The following is a 14805-nucleotide window of genomic DNA, read 5'->3' as shown; positions in this document are numbered from 1 at the left end:
TTCATTATTTAAAGGATTCTTTTTGATGTTAGCCGTTCTCCCCAGCACAATGAACAAATCTTCCTTCCATTGTTTTTTTTTTTTTGCAATGTGTCCAGTCAAGTCAGCTTCCACCACTTCCTTTCCAGTGAGTCATAGTTATTCTAGTCCCAGAGACCCGCTTTTCATCTCTTCTTTAGCTCCCTGAAGGTGTTTGTGCAGTGTGAGATGCTTCCTTTCCTGGCCCATGGGAAAGTTTGCTATCTTGGCACATGCAACCCACGATGATCTTGAGGAACAGAAACCAGAGTCCTTGCATCCTGCACAGATAAACGGAAGGGGGTCAACACAGGGATTAGAAGGAAGTCATGAAGGAAATGCCCCTTCACCAGAGTTGTAGCCAGAGTTAGAGTTTCCTGTTCCTATAAATTCCACTGACTGACCGTGCAGCCCTAAGCAGAGTTAGACCCTTCCAGGCAGATTAACTGCAGTGAACTAAAGAGTGTCTTTCTGTTTAGGCTGGTGCAGCAAGCCGCTTGTGCTACAGGTTGGGAAAGGCTGCCATGTCTGACAGTGCTTCTGAATGCTCTTGGAAACATTCAGTGTTGGCTCCAGAAAGGGGAACTGGATCCTCAGGGTTCTTGCACAAATCACTATAGAATAATGGAGTGGGGGTTGACTACATTAACCCTTTTATCTTACAGCATTTTCTTAGCAGAAAAAACCCTCCTGTCTGAAAAACAGCTGGAAAGTTTGTGCTGGCTGACCTGCCACAAATTTCACAAACCACAAATTGTCCAATATTTGTCACAGACTTTAGTTCATGAACCATCCCTAATCAGGTATCTTTGTGCTATTTCCAACTATAGTTAATCTTTCAAGACTGATCACTAACTGGTGGGATTTAAACTCCCAGGGCTCTATTGATATATATACCCGTAGATGATCAATTAAGCTAGACTCCCACACCCACATGCCCCCCAGTGGGATAGATTAAAATGGCTTCCTGGCGGCTCTGAGGAATTTTCATAAGTAGTCTGCTGAAGACCTAGTCATGTGCATGATCACTTCTAGATGCTCTGATAGAGTCTACCTAGTTTCTTAGTTTACCAAGAATCTGGGAGACATGAAGTGGCAGAGCCAATACTTAGAATGTTATTGTAGAAAAATTCATATCAAACATGACTAAATGCAAGCTATTTAGAGTCTACTATATTGATAACAGCAGATTTCCACCATATACTATCTGCTATGGTTGTCTAGCAGAGCTTTTCCAAGCAAATGAGACATTTTTTTAGCTTAATTCAAATTGTTAGAAATCCTTCCTTCATACAAGAGATTGCAATATATTTCATTAGTCTCCAGTAATGTGTACCTGGACAACAGGATCAAATATATGGCAGCAACACATTTCCAGAAGTTCTTTGGTTGTGGTGGTCACAAACCTCACAAACCAAACCCATTTTTAGCTCCCATTTCATCACAGTGGTTGGTAAACTCAACATGCCACAAACCACAAACCAAACTGAACTGTTGGGTTTGTGCCCATCCCTATATGTGATCTATCTTCCCTTAGAGCCAGTTTGGTGTAGTGGTTAGGAGTGTGGACTTCTAATCTGGCATGCCAGGTTCGATTCTGCGCTCCCCCACATGCAACCAGCTGGGTGACCTTGGGCTCGCCACGGCACTGATAAAACTGTTCTGACCGAGCAGTGATATCAGTGCTCTCTCAGCCTCACCCACCCCACAGGGTGTCTGTTGTGGGGAGAGGAATGGGAAGGCGACTGTAAGCCGCTTTGAGCCTCAGTCTAATAGTACCATGCTAGGCAGACAAACATTGAGGCTTCCTGTGCTCAGATATTCCCATTCTAATTTGACCTGATACAGGGTGGTCCATCAAGGTAGCAAGCTGTGAGGCACAGGGTAAGAGACCTCTGGCCTCTGGCCAAGCTATGTCCTTAAGGACCAGCAACAAGGAGACAAAAGCTCAGCCTAGATTTTAAGCAGCCATAGCCATCTTCCCATAAATCTCTCTGCTCCTTGTCTCTCTTGTTCTCTCTTGGACCAACTTCTTTAACATAGGTTTCCTTGAACATTCAGCTCTTCATTGGAGGCTCCAATTCACGTGCTAAGGAGGTCCTCAGTCTCAATTGCTTGTAACATGATACATAGGGTTGCCAAAATCCAGGTAGGAACTGTAGATGGCCCACTATTACAACCGACTTCCGGGCAATAGAGATCCATTCACCTGGAGAAAATGGCTGCTTTGGAAGGTGGACTCTACCCCATTGAAGTCCTTCCCCTCCCCAAGCCCCACTTTCCTCAGGCTCTTCCCAAACCCAGAGCTGGCAAGCCTAATGATACAGGGCCTGCTCAGTGGCAGCACTAAAGCTGTGGGTTGTCCTCCTAAGGGAAGCTCTAATGTCCTCCTCACGGATTGCATTTAGGAAAAAAACTGAAACAGTTGTTTTAGCCAGACTGGCCTAAACTTATTTTCAACCAGATGGGGTTTCTTGATTTCCCCCCCCCCTGTTTTATATTGTGTTTTGAATTTTAGATTTGATATTGCTGTAAGCAGTCTTGAGGAGCTGCTACCTTCAAATGGCGGGATATTAATATTTTAAGCAGCGCCTGCTCTGCCTGCAGCACTCCAGGTTATCTGGCACATGCCTTCCTTAGCATCTGCTACCTGAGTGCTTCTGTCAGGAAATGCCAGGGATTGAAGCAAGGATCAACTTCATGCAAAGCTGATGCTCCATCACAGAACCCTTGACTTTCTCCTCTGCACCTCCAGTGGCAAAGGTTGGGGGGGGGGGGAGTTGAAGATTTTTGCTCACACAACTGGGAGTGGGGGAAAGGGAAGTAACATTTGCATGGCCATTCCCTATGTGGCAGTTTTGTATTTTTTAAAAGGGAGAATGACTCAATGACAGTATGTGCATAGTATGAAACACGTAGTATTGCTTAGAAATAACTCCCACATAAAATGGATTTATACACATTTATCCTTTCTTGTATGGAGCTGAGGACTCCACCTTCCTCCACGGTGTCCTTGCAACAACTTTATAAGATAGTCAAAAAAAATTTTTTTTAAAGAGCTCTGTGGCTTATTGTAGCGTAAGATTTCATAAGCCAGACCCCACTTTGTCAGATGCATGAAGTGTTACATTCACTTGGTAGCCCGATTTATACTGAAGCTATGAGCAGCTAAGAAAGAGCAAAGAGCAAACGAATGCCATGTGACATTCTAGGTCAGAGCAGAGATGAAATCCAGCTCCCGTCAAAAGAAGGAATGATTCACTCAGAGGGCTTATGAACCACTCTCAACTGGTGACAAAAAGACAAACTACAATGTGTGTGTGGGGTGGGAGCAGCTTTGTCCTAAATCTCTCCGCCAGACAAAGTAGCCCTTAATGTAGTATGTGATCAAGCTGACTCCAACTCTGGGGAGCTTCTGCCCAAAGAAATGTATTAATCCTCAATATCCAATTCTGATCAGAGTCTGCACTTACTTTGCTTATTCCATTGTCAATCCTGTTGAATTCAGATCACTTTGAACTCAGATCTTCCTCTTGTTCCCCCCCCATTGAAACAGGATAGTGTTCTGCACATGATTAGGGTAGTTCAGAAGGAGGGGGGAGCCAAGCCTCTTTCTTTCTTTTCTTGAAAGGGGGGGGGATAAGCCAAGCAGGGAGCCTCTTTCTTTTCTTGGAGGGGGGTGGGAGAGGATCGAAAAAGGCAGAGAAGGGAGAAAAAATCCAGGACCAACAGAAGTTGAGAGAAATCAGGGGCTTCTCCTTTAAGGCAAGCTTGTCACATGACCACCTGTGGCCAATCACGGGTCCTCTACCATGGAGGAGAGCCCAGATTCAAAACAGCCTTTAAATATTGAGCATTAAAAACACTCTAAGATATCGCACAATAAAGGTAGGGTCACTCCGGATCAATACTTCTTGCTGCAGAAGGAAAATTTAAATTGCCCAAAATCCAAACGGAAATCGCATTCTGTATAGAGGGCAGGGACTGAATAGAATTGGTAAACTCCATGCAGTTTACACCCAGGATTGTAGCATGACAGGAAGGAGAGTTGAAGCCTCCCCATGCAGACTGATTTCCTTGGCTGAAATGCCCCTAAGGAACTGCTGTTTGCCCTGTTGGGGAAACACCCAGATGCTGATGGGGTACTTGTGTATTTGCCACAATGGGGCCTAGGATCATTTCAGTTTGGAAAAATCAATGGATGGGTGGGGGAGGGAAGGATTAGCACTTTCCTAGTGTCGCTGTTCTGCATCCATGGGGGAGAGCATGCCTGACAATTTCAAAAACCTCAAAATGTTAAGAGTGCTGCTCATGAAACTCTTCACATTATATTTCTCCTGCTTCTCTTCAGTGTACATTTGAACCTAGGCCTCCATAGACCATCCAATACCACTCCAACCACTGCATCATGCTGACTTTCTAACATGAAAATATTATGCTAACTAAGCATCCCTTATCAGTAGGGGGAATTGGAATTGGTAACCTGGCTGGTTGTTGACAGGTACGTGACTGTGATTCTGAGGACACAATTGTGAGCGTAACAAGTCACCCATCCTGAAACATTAATCTATAAACATATAATAGAGCGCATTAAAGGAAAAGCATGTGTTTTTGACCCTGAGGAGCATTCATTGAGCCATTTCCCTAGGCATGAGACCACCCACACTCGCTTTTCTTTCCCCCTTTTCCATTGTGCGTTTTCAAAGTACCGTGTGGGTATGTGGATCCCAATACTGTCAAAGGCAGGTGTTCTGTTGATTGCTACCAGATGTCTCACGTTGGAGCCTTCCATTGTCAGCCAACCTCATTTCTTTCCAGTATTCCACTGGGACTGATTGTGCAGGTGCAACCGTGAACCTCTTCAATTCTGTGGGGAAACCTAGAAGAGAAATTATGGCACACCTAAATCCCATTGAAATCAACTGAAATTCAGGGCCTTCTTTCTTTGTTGATTTCAGCAGGACATAGGTGTGCCTTTGTGTTAATGACTATCCACCAGCTCCAAGTATCTCCTGAGCTAGAGCAGCATCAGACCTGAAAGCAGCCACCTCTCTAGAATTAGATTTGCAAAGGGTCAGTGGGGAAGAATCAAACACAATTCTGTAGACAGGAACATGACAGCACTGTGCATTAAAACCATTCCAGCAAGAAAACAAAAACAAAAACAAGAAGAAGAAGAAGAAGAGTTGGTTCTTATATGCCACTTTTCCCTACCCGAAGGACTCTCTAAGTGGCTTACAGTTGCCTTCCCATTCCTCTCCCCACAACAGACACCCTGTGAGGTGGGTGAGGCTGAGAGAGCCCTGATATCACTGCTCAATCAAAACTGTTTTATCAGTGCCGTGGCGAGCCCAAGGTCACCCAGCTGGTTGCATGTGGGGGAGCGCAGAATCGAACCAGGCATGCCAGATTAGATGTCCGTACTCCTAACCACTGCGCCAAACTGGCTCTAAGGCACCCAGGATACAGGAAAATCCAGGTCTCTGTCACTGCTCTGGTCTGATCACCAGATGACCTTAGACCAGTCTTTCTCAACTTTATTACCCTTCAGAAACCCCTGAAATATTCTTCAGGCTTCAAGAAACCCCAAAAGTGGAGCGATCATGCAGAATATGGTTAGGCTAGCATAGCTGTGTACATGCCCGCCTGGGGCCCCACTACTTATCACCCCCTAAATGCCTATTATTGGCCATTTGGGAGGCTTGACATGACCATATATAGTCATTTCACATGATGAATATTTAACATTTTTTAAATATTAAAAATTAACTCCCACTCATTCAGGAAGAGAAAGAGCCTCTTGTGGCGCAGAGTGGTAAGGCGGCCGTCTGAAAGCTCTGCCCATGAGGCTGGGAGTTCAATCCCAGCAGCCGGCTCAAGGTTGACTCAGCCTTCCATCCTTCCGAGGTCGGTAAAATGAGTACCCAGCTTGCTGAGGAGTAAATGGTAATGACTGGGGAAGGCACTGGCAAACCACCCCGTATTGAGTCTGCCATGAAAATGCTAGAGGGCGTCACCCCAAGGGTCAGACATGACTCGGTGCTTGCACAGGGGATACCTTTACCTTTACCTTTACCATTCAGGAAACCCTTCCAGAGCTGTCAAGAAACTCCAGGGTTTCATGAAACCCTGGTTGAGAAAGCCTGCCTTAAATGGTCATTCTCTCTAAGCCTAACCTATTCTCAAGGGTTGTTGTGAAGACATATGTTGTGTCTGCAGATCTGCTTGGGGACAGAGCTTGGGGTCCAAGGCAGGATTGTAATCCTAAGTATGCAATTGACCATTAAGTGATAGATCCACCTGCAGGATCCAGTCAGTTTAAAGTGAAATAGACCAATAGCACACACTGGTGGGAAGATCCTTTCATTCTGCTATGTATGTAAGTTCAGGGTTTGCCTGGGTTTCCTGATTCAGTTTTGCCTCTTGTACCTTTAGAGCTGGGGTCACAGTAAAGGGTTGAAATGAACTCCCAGTATCCTGGTCTCTGAGCCCACAGATTTGACAATAAATGCCAAGGAAGGGCTATGTGCACCATTCTGAGCTACTTGAAGGAAAAGCAGGTTAATAATCTAATGCAATTATAAATAACTGACAACAGTTAGTGCATGCTAATAGCAAACAGGTTGTATTTTCTCATGAAAACTGTAGCAATCTGGAATACAACTGAGTTTTCTGAGTATCCCCCCCCCGTACGGTTTTGCTCATTCATGAAAGAGAGACTTGAGGGGCCTGGTATGCTTGTTTGTGGAGGATTGGGTAGACCAACCGCTTTCCCACTGACCTCTGTGTAACCACTCGGAGCAAGCTTCGCAGTGTTTCCACCACATTCTCATGACACTTGCAAGTTCTTTATCTCAGAGGAAACAACTGGGCACTACTTAGGAAGTAAGGAGCCAGGCAGCCCCTTGCCTGGGCAGTGTGAATGGCTGATAACAGCAGTGAGAGTGATAAGGGTCTCTCTGGGGCTGGCAAGATATCAGAGGACAGCAGAAGGTCTGTTTGATTTTGTGCAGTTGTCAGAGAACAGCAATCCTGATACCGCCAAGGAAACAATAGTTGACAACACACTGTTTGAGGTCAGTGCTGCAAAACCACTGGGGCCACGCAGAAATTAGACACATAGAAAAGAGACCTAACTATTTCACATAGCCGAAATATTACCTCCCTGTCACCAGGCCAGGATGGATGACTGTGAAATTAATTGACAGCCAATGTAGTATAACCATTAGAGCAGGGGTCCCCATCCTTTTTGCGCCTGGAGTACATTTGGAATTCTGCCATGGCGCAGCATGGTGGGTGCAGCAACAAAATGGCTGCCACAAAATGGCTGCTGCAGGAGGTGAAGCCTGCCACATGATTGCCACAGCTTAACTTCAGTAGCACAGTGTGGATCCTTGTGCTATGGTGGCAATAATTTTTTTTAAAAGCTGAACAGCCATCAGATCTCCAATAGTCAATCAGTAGCCTTGCTAGGTAAAAGTCCTCCCTAGCCCCATCCACTCCCTACAAACTCTTGGTGAACGCCATGACTCCCACCAGCCCTATGTTGGACACTTGGAGTTAGAGTGCTGAACTGAGAGGAAGAGTGGGATAAAAACGCACCAAAGAAATAAATCTGGATTCAGCATTGGTTTGGGATACATTACTTAATAGCAAAGAAGTTATAATTTCCTTCACACAACAACAGTGACTGGACAATTGATGTGTGGATGAGTTGGAGCCAGGTCAGAGAGACAGACTGTACTGACATTTCTTTCACATGTGAGAATATGTAGGGATGAAGCATTATTTTCTCCTCTTCTGCATCGGTGCCAAGGCATATGTGAAGAATCTCCAGTTTCTTCTGGGAATGAAGATGTGTGGTCTGCATATTATGGAGAATCCCTGTCTGAATACAGAGCATTTTCTTTCACAGAAAGAAGGGTTAGAAGGTTTCAGAATTTGCCTGGCTTGAGCGCACAGAAGAACTCATTGAAACGCATGGGGATCTGGAAGCAGTTGGCTTGCTTTAAAACAAGCAACAACACAGGTCTCTAGATGAGGTGATTGTGAGGGAATGGGTTTAGGAAAGGATAAACATGGTCACATCAGGCTCCGTGAGTGAGGTCTATGAGGGGTTTCTCATGGTCACACACAGAGAGGAGCATCTGCACGCCTCATTGAGACTTCCTGTGACTTTACAGAATCCCCTTCCTTTCGGAACACACATAGTGATATACCCCCCGTAGGAATACAAGATCATTACCTCCCCCCACCCCACACACACACACCCCTTATTTCAGTCATTCTTTTCTTTTTAACTTTTCCTGGTCAGGCCAAATTTTCAAATCCTGTCAAAACCACAAACATGGCTTATGAGATAAATAACAAATCTGTGCAGTTATTTTAATCACTGAATCTGGGATTTCAAGATGTTACTTTGCAATACTCCTAATTAGACTTCTGTTCTACTTTAGTGCTATATATTTTAGTGCAATATTAAGAATATGTGATAAAGGGGGGGGGGGGGAAGAGGTATGGCAGTTAAACCACCACCACTTATTGGTCATTCCCAACATGAAACTTATATAATTAACTATATCAGCCAAAACAGCATGAGAGATTTGATTAGCCAAAATTCTCCATTACGGATATTGTTCAGTTCAAAAAAGGAAGGAAGGAAGGAAGGAAGGAAGGAAGGAAGGAAGGAAGGAAGGAAGGAAGGAAGGAAGGAAGGAAGGAAGGAAGGAAGGGCCAGCAGTTAATTAGATCTCTCCCTGGTACTAACTCTCCTTGGTACTAACTGTGGATCTCTTGAAAACAGAGGGCAGGGAAGTACAGTAGTCCTTATATTAACAGATTAATTTTAGTTGACTAAGTAAAAGACAACAGAAGACAAGTTAGCTAATGTTACCTAGTAGCTGAAGGGCTACTAGTCTGCTCAGACAGAGTGAGCGGTTGATAAACCCAAAGAAATCAATAAAATCAATAAAACACTAGAAGGCAAAGGCCCTTCATGCCTGCAGGACAACCTCCTCCACAATGCCCCCCCCCCAACAAATTTATGATGGAACATGCTAAAACTGCTCAAGATCCCCAGCCCCAGAGTAGTCAAGTCAGCTTTAACCAGGGCTAGGGATTTTTCAGCCCTGGCATCAGCCTGGTGGAACGTTCTCTTAAGTGAGATCAGGATCCTGTGGGACTTTAAATAGCTCCAAAAGGCATATAAGACAGAGTTGTTCCACCAGGCTTATGGTGAGACCTACAAATATTATCAATAAGCTGGCATCCATATATAAACAATGAACGTTTGCATGTCCACTCAGTTTATTCACATCCAAAGTGCTCTACCACCCCTCCATCCTATTGGAGAGAAAGCGGGAAGTTCCTTTGAGTGTTTTTAAAATGTTAAACAAGAGCCTCTTGTGGCGCAGAGTGGTAAGGCAGCAGACATGCAATCTGAAAGCTCTGCTAATGAGGCTGGGAGTTCAATCCCAGCAGCCGGCTCAAGGTTGACTCAGCTTTCCATCCTTCTGAGGTCGGTAAAATGAGTACCCAGCTTTCTGGGGGGTAAACAGTAATGACTGGGGAAGGCACTGGCAAACCACCCCGTATTGAGTCTGTCATGAAAACGCTGGAGGGCATCACCCCAAGGGTCAGTCATGACCCGGTGCTTGCACAGGGGATACCTTTACCTTTACCTTAAAATGTTAAATGTTTTAAAGAATGTTTGATGATGTGTTATAAGCTAACCTGAGCCCTTGGGGAAGGGTAGCATATAAATTTGAAAGAAAAAAAAAATTTCAGTGGCAACTCTCTTCTTTGACAGCCAATTTCAGTATTTCCCAAAAGTGACCAAGAACTGTTTTGGCCTACAGAAAACCTCCAAAAGCAAAACTTGTGTAATTTTTTCCCATTCTGTTGGTTATATCTGAGAAGGCACTTAAAAAACTGGATTCACATGTAGTTACTTCTTGTGTTTTTCACTACTGTACTGTTGGACTACATGTAAGAAAAACTGGTAGGTTTAAATGTACAAATATCTGGTCTCTGAATTGATTGAGGGCCTTGTAACAAAGTTGCCTGACACAACTGCATTTTAACCTCCTTGCTCTTTACAATGTACATGTGATTAGGGTGTTTGGTTTTCTTGAATGAGACAAAAGTTCCTTTAACTCAGGGGCTTTCCGCACAAGGACCAATTTTGCTGAATGTTTTCAGTATGCAGAAACGCTATATTTAATAGTGATATTTCATCATTCTGCATACCTTTAATTCTAGTGGAATATTGAAGTCCCAGTAGCGTTATATTCATTCCCCACATGTTTTTGGTCTCACTGGAATCGCCACAAAGGAAGCGATATTTTTCCATGCTTCTTCTCACCCCTGGCCATCAATCAAATAGAACAGCCAATGAACTGTTGTGTTTGTGCTCCCGAAAAGCCCCTTTCCCTTTAAAAACTGTTTTTTAAAAACACACCAGTCGCAACGAATATTTGTTCATTCATTGTCTCAGAAAGACCTTTTTTGCTGGCGTAGGAGCTGGCGCTTAATCATTTACATGGCGTAGGAGCTGGCGCTTAATCATTTACAAAAAAAATCCCCCCCCCATAGGCACAATTTGTGGCCAAAATTACGGGCCGGTGTCATACAGGGGGCTGTATTGTGCTTGGGAACCTTAAAGACACTTGCAGTAGGGAGCTTTGTTTTACTGTTAAGCACTTCTGTGGATGGACTTTAGCCAGAGAAGCCTCGCTCATTCATTGATTTCACCGTTCTAAGGAAAAAAACATGGCAATCGCGTCTCGGGAAGCTTGGGGGCGAGAGCGAGGGAGGGATATTCTTTCTACCACTATATTGAGAACGCACATGTCTTTTTCAGATGTGTTGCAGGTTGTTCTCAAGAGTCTAGCGGGTTTTTTTAGGGGGAATCCACTTTTCTGGATTTACCGAAAAGCACTACAATGAAGCGATTTTTGCGGGAGTGCTACAGGAGTGTTGCAGATTGTGTACGACATCATGCGGAATGTTGAATTAGTAGCGTTTACTAAACTTAAGAATTCTGCTACATTTAAGTTGTGCGGAATGGCCCTCAGTATTCTGTTTCTGTCAGCAGTCAACCAGAAATCTTAGGAAGGTCTTAAGCAAGAGTGAGTAATGATTATCCATTGACAACTCCTGCAATTTAACGGTGTACTTCTAGGTAAAGATTCCATTGAACGTCCAAAAACTGACAGGTTCTGATGTATGCCTCTTCATGAATTTGTCTAATGCATTGCGCTGCCTCCTGCTTGCAAACACACAGTTGTAAGCTGCACATTTGCAGGCTTCCTGATGGGAGCCCCTTCTCATATTTTCCTGCTGTCTCATTACAGCATTTTGTCTCCCAACAAGGAGGCAAGGGAAAACAAACTTCTTCACCCCCCCCCCCCACTCCTCGGCTTCTCAATCACAGCAAGCCACCAATCACAGCACACTGGTTGTCTTGGGGACTCAAAGTTCCGTCACTCCCCTGAACTTTAAAAAAATTAACACTTCCACGTTGCTATGGAGAAATGCCACAACAATAATGCATCCTACTTTTTGGGGATTTGTGTTGTTTTGGTCTCTATTTATGTTCTGGTAGATTTGTGAGACACTAGACATAGTGACTGGAACCCAAAGAGTGATCATGTGTAAACAGTATGGCTTAAAAACAAAGAGCATGGATGCTTAGCTGATTGGGAGAGGGTTGCTTCATCACACAACCCACACAACCCTGTTTCCCTGTTAATTCCCCACAATCAGAAAACACAAATGTGACTGTGTTGCCTGATCCCAAAAAGACCATGGACACTTAATGGAACATTTTATTTTAACTTAGGCAAAGTATCTCTGCAGTCCCACAGCAATGCAGAGCACGCCATTAAAAAAAAAAATCTCAAGCAGGAAATGGGGAGGGGAGGACAGGTGCAAGGGCAAGCAAAACGCTGCTGGGGCTGTCACATGTTTCTCCCTCCACACAGGCTTATCCCTGGTTGCTCCCTGATATGAAGTGTGATAATAGGTAGCAAATCCAGTTTTGTCAATTTCCTTCATGTTGAGGCAAAACTTAAGACAGCCCCTGGACAGTCTTGGGTTGCTGATGATATCATGTGGAAGCAGCACTAAAACCCACCAGCAAATAGAGGCTGTCCACGGACAGATTCCCCATGCAGAATCAGTCATGCTGTGGCATCTGGGCCCCTAAGCTGTCCCGTCTTAACACTAGAGCACATAATCCCTCTTTCATATAGTTCCATATGGCTTATATATTATGAGATTGCATCATCGGCAAGTTTCTTTTCTTTCTTTCTTTTTTTGTAACAAAACAGAAGGCAGTCTCTTCTGGGAATCAATCTTTTCATCATATTTCCGCTAACGCTTTTATCATGTGACATGTCTGCCTGTTGTTTTGATGCATCATCCCTTCTTTTCCTGATTTCTTTTTGTGCGGGGACATGTGGTCATTTCAGTCTAATTATGCTCTCTGATGGTTGGTTGGTGTGTGTTTTAAGTGTATCTTACATGCTGCAAGCCTTTGAGGCAGTTATCTGTATTTAAAACATAGTTCAAGCAATAAAATTAATTTAAATATGAAACTGTTAAAGATTGTTACAGTGAATCAATCTCAAAAACAGACACTGGCAGAAAAGGGGGAACAATCGTTCCCAAGTTTACATTGGATGAAGAAGATCTTCCCCGGCTGCCTAAGGTTAGTCCAGTTAAGGTGGCAGGCAAACTGCTATGGAGAAGAAGCTCCACAAGCATGGTGCCACTGCATCTCTTAGGGATGCTAGGCTCCAGGTGGGACCAGGGATCCCCTGGAATTACAGCTCATCTTCAGGCAACAGAGAAAATGGCTTATTAGAAGGTGGCCTGCATGGCATTATATCCCATTGAAATCTCACCCCTCCCCAAACCCCAACCTCTGCAGGCTCCACCCCCAAAGTTTCCATGTTTTTCCCAACCTGTACCTGGCAACCCTAGCACCATTGGAAAACTAAACCACATTGCTGGTAGCCACGCAAATGACTAAGTAAAGACTGGGGCACACCATATAGGGCTTCTGTTTAAGATACCCATTGACTGAGGTGATAACCATCTTCCACTATTTGAAGGGCTGTCATATACAGGATGGAGCAGAGTTATTTTCTGTTGCCCCAGAGGATTGAACTAGAACCAATGGGTTGAAATTAATTCAAAAGTTTTTTGGCTAAACATCTGGAGGAACAGGCTTCCTTGGGAGGTGGGGGGTTCTCTTTTGGAAGTTTGAAAGTTTTAAGCAGAGGCTAGATAGCCATCTAACAGAAATGCTGATTCTGTGAACTTAGGCAGATTGTGAGTGGGTGGGCAGAAGAGACTGTGTCAGCGCTTGGATCTTCTGGCCCTTTCTCTCATGCCCAGGGAAATGCCAATTGCTACTTTGGGATCAGGAAGTGAATTTCTTCCAGGCCAGACTGGCCAGAGATTCTGCTTTTGGGGGGAGCATCATCTGGGGAATGGGGATCAATGTGGGTGGGAAAGTAATTGCAGACGGGAAGGTAGTCCTGCATTCTGCAGAGGGTTGAACAAAATGATCCTGGACATCCCTCCCAACTCTATGATTCTATGATATGCAGATACACATGGGTATAGATGGTCCTGTAAGGACCCTCTTTCTAACCATGTAAGGCGTTAAAGGCAATAGCACTTCAAATCATGCTGAAAACTCCAGAAGCTTGGCCAGATAGAGCCTTCTGATTCAGCTCGTCTCTTCTGAGAGGCATAAATAAATAAATAAATAAATAAATAAATAAATAAATAAATAAATAAATAAATAAATAAATAAACAAACAAACAAACAAACAAACAAACAAACAAACAAACAAACAAACAAACAAACAAACAAATAAATTTGTCTGTGTGCCAGCCATGCTAAAGTAATCCCTTGGTCTCTTGGAGTAGTCTTGGAGTTGCCTCGATTCTGAAGCCACCCATTATAGAGAGACAGTTTCATCTGTTGACCACTCAGAATCTCCTGCTTAGGCCTACCTCTAAAAGGTAATACAGTGAAGCTGCAGTTTCACCTTTGTCAATCCCTCCAGGGCTCAGTGTGGCCCCTCAAATCCTCCAACTCGGGCTTTATCAACAGGGGTTCATGAAATCCTGGGCCTTCTTGACTGCCCTGGAAGGGTTTCCCTAATTGAGAGGGAGTCAATTAACTTTGAATATATTTTTACATTTTAAAAAAATGTTGGGTGATGTGACCATATATGATTGCGTCAACCCACCCCCTTCCAAAATGGCCAATGATGGTCCTGGAAGAGGTGGAAAGGGGAGGGGCCCTATCATAAAAATCCTTGCTAACTGAGGTTTATTGCACATGGTAATGACTGGAGTCCAGAGAGGTAAGTACTCTAACTTTAACTTAATTGAGTTGGGGGGGAGGCGTGGACAATAGAACAGTGGATGCATGCCCAGCCCTGTTCCCAGCTCAACAGGATAGGCTGCTGAGCCATTTCGAGCATTGGAGGTCCAGGGGGCAACTGAGAATGATGTCACATCTAGTGGGAGTGTCTGGGTGATGTTACTTCTGGTGACATGTGACTTTTGGAGATGTGGCAGGGAGGTGTGGCCTGCTGACATCACTTCCAGGATTTCTTGAAGCCTGAAGAATGATTCAGGGGTTTCTCAATTGTAGAAAGGTTGAGAAAGGCTGAGTTAGGTTGTCAGGCTAGGATCTCCGAGACTTAGGTTCAAATCTCCATTCTACCATGTAACCTTGCTGGGTGACCTTGAACAGCACAT

The sequence above is a fragment of the Paroedura picta genome, chromosome 3 (genome assembly GCF_049243985.1).
Source record: "Paroedura picta isolate Pp20150507F chromosome 3, Ppicta_v3.0, whole genome shotgun sequence".
Taxonomy (NCBI): Eukaryota; Metazoa; Chordata; class Lepidosauria; order Squamata; family Gekkonidae; genus Paroedura; species Paroedura picta.
The sequence above is the reverse complement of the archived record's forward strand: the minus strand, read 5'-3'. Positions refer to the sequence as shown.